Consider the following 2674-nt stretch of genomic DNA (forward strand, 5'->3'; position numbering starts at 1 on the left):
TCTGTCCCACTAGGCCATGCAAACCTGTCTCAGTGTTCCCCTATCTATCTTGTTCTTCTGCCTCCTCCCCACTTCTTCTATTGCCCTCCCCAACAGCCAAACTAAACCCCCCACCCAATCCCATTGTGGTTATCTTATATTCCATTAGTTCTAGCCTCCATTTAAGACAGTCTATTTTATCCAGTAATCTAGCTGACCTTCCCACCACCTGGATCTCTGTTCCTCTGTATTTACCTTCGTTCACATTGTAATTGTTTGATCATAGACTGACCTCCCAGATCCTCTGTTCTTATAATTTTATTCTGTTCTTGACTCTTCCATTTGTTGACTGAGTTCAGTTTGATGTTGCCATGTACATCATTCTGTAGTTATTGTCTGTTCTTATTGGTTCTCAGTCCACAGAACTTCCTTTAGGATGTTTTTCATAGCAGGGTTGGCTTTGGCAAAATTCCTTAACTTCTGTTTATTCTGGAATGTTTTGATTACACCATCATATTTGATTGACAGCTTTTCTGGGTAGAGGATTCTTGGGTGGCAGTTTTTTTTTTTCAGGGTTTTTTATATGTCTCCCCATTGCCTGCATGGTTTCTGTTGAGAAATCCAAGCTTAATCTGATTTGCTTCCCTTTGTATGTCACACTTCTGTTTTCCCAGCTGTCCTTACCTTTGATTTTGGAGAGCTTGATTATTATATGTCTTGGTGATTGTCTTTTAGGGTCTATCCATCCTGGGGTTTGTTGAGCTTCTTGAATGCTTATCTTTTCACTTTTCAAGATGTTAGGAACTTTTTCTTCCAGAAGCTCTTCAACTATGTCCTCTCTGGACTTGTGTGATTGTTCCTGTTCTGGAATGCCAATAATTCTTAAGTTATTCCTTTTTATATTGTCCAACATGAATCTTAGGCCTTCTTCAGATTTCTTTATCCTTTTTTGTATTTGCTCTTCTATCTTAGTAGTGTTGAGAGATTTATCTTCTAGCTCACTAGTTCTGGCATCTAGCTCTTCAATTCTACTCCTTACTCTTTCAGTGTATTGTCCATTTCTGATATTCTATTATTAATCATTTGGACCTCTTTCTGTAGGTTTTGAATTGTTTTCAAAGCTGTATCTATCTTATTTGATTGTTCCTGTAGCACTTTCCTGACTTCTTCCTTATTTTTCTCAACTCCATTATATAGTGTTTTGATACATTTTATAATCATTTTTCTGAATTCCTTCTCTGGCATTTCCAAAGCCTGCCCATCTTCCAGTATGGAGTGTAGGTCTACTTCCAGCTTATTTGCCTCAGTCACTTTATCTCATTTCTGGACATGTGCAGATACCGTCATCTGCTTCTATTTTTTGGGCATATTTAGGGGTTATCTGTGGCCTTAATACTTACATGGGTGTGTGTTTTGGTATTTTTTATGCTTTCTGATTGCCTCCAGGTAGATGTGATCAAGAAATGGGCTTCACCTCTCACTCTTCTTTCTTGAGAAGTTTCAACATGCCACTGTTGGTCATTGTGATGTAATTTAGGATTTAATTTTCAGCTTATTTCCTTATTTGTCTGCCTGTCCCACTCCACAATCCCTGTTCAAGCCCTTTTTCTAGTTATAAACCGTTCGGGGCTGGCTGTGGCCATTTGGTTTTAAGTGGACACTGTCTCTTTAAATTTCTAGGAGATCTGTGCGCATGCGTAGAAGAATCCTCGGAAGGTGGGGCTGGGGTTTCCACTAGCTCAGGTACCACTATAGTCACCAGAATGGAAGTGCACAGACAGCAAGGGACCAATGAACAGATACTAAAAGAAAAGAATGTCTACACCTTTATGTCCATGGTTCTGTCAGGCATACGTGGCTGCTCTGATCCTTTCCCGGCTTGGTCTTACCCAAGATGGCGGCTCCTGGAGCAGCTGAGCGTCTTGAATTAGAAAGCAATGGATTTCTTGCTTCTGCTACAAATTCCCCTAGTTGTAAGTCTTCCAACCTTCTAAATATTCCTTTGTATGTGGTTCGGAGTTCTGGGACTATCCCCTGAGCCTGCTTGGTCCTGTATTCTGTGTTGTTGCTGATGGAGCTCCTTTAGTATTTTCACCTGATCTTCCATTTTGTTTGTTTCTATAATCTTAATAGAAGCAGATTATTAGGACTTTACTTCCAAGGTACAGTTGGTGGCTATGTGCCATGGGGTCAGTTCCAACCCATAGTGACCCTGAATAGGGTTTCCAAGGTTGTAAATCTTTACGGGAGCAGAAAGCCTCATCTTTCTCCCACAGAACAGCTGATAATTTTCAACTGCTGTCCTTGCGGGCAAAGCCTGATTCGTAACCACTACACTATCAGAGGTACAGTTGGGTGGGTTCAAACAGTCAACTTTGAGTTTAGCAGGAGTGTACAAACTCTTTGTGTCACCTGGGGACCTTTAGCCAGTATTATTAATAAGGTACTATGTGCCAGACAATGTGTTAGCAGCTTTATGTATGTTGTCTAATTTAATCCTCACAATAATTTTTAGGTACTATTATTAATCCCTTTTACAAACACTAAGCTCTAGTGGTGTCTCCAAGGTTTCACTGCTGGCTGGTAAGTAGCAAAGCTAGAATTCAAATCCAGGTCTGTCCAGTTCCAAATCATTCTGTAATCATTTGACCTTGTTCACCATTGGCACACACCTAATTTCAAAGAAAGAGACAAT

The sequence above is a fragment of the Chrysochloris asiatica genome, unplaced genomic scaffold, assembly GCF_000296735.1.
Source record: "Chrysochloris asiatica unplaced genomic scaffold, ChrAsi1.0 scaffold00009, whole genome shotgun sequence".
NCBI lineage: Eukaryota > Metazoa > Chordata > Mammalia > Afrosoricida > Chrysochloridae > Chrysochloris > Chrysochloris asiatica.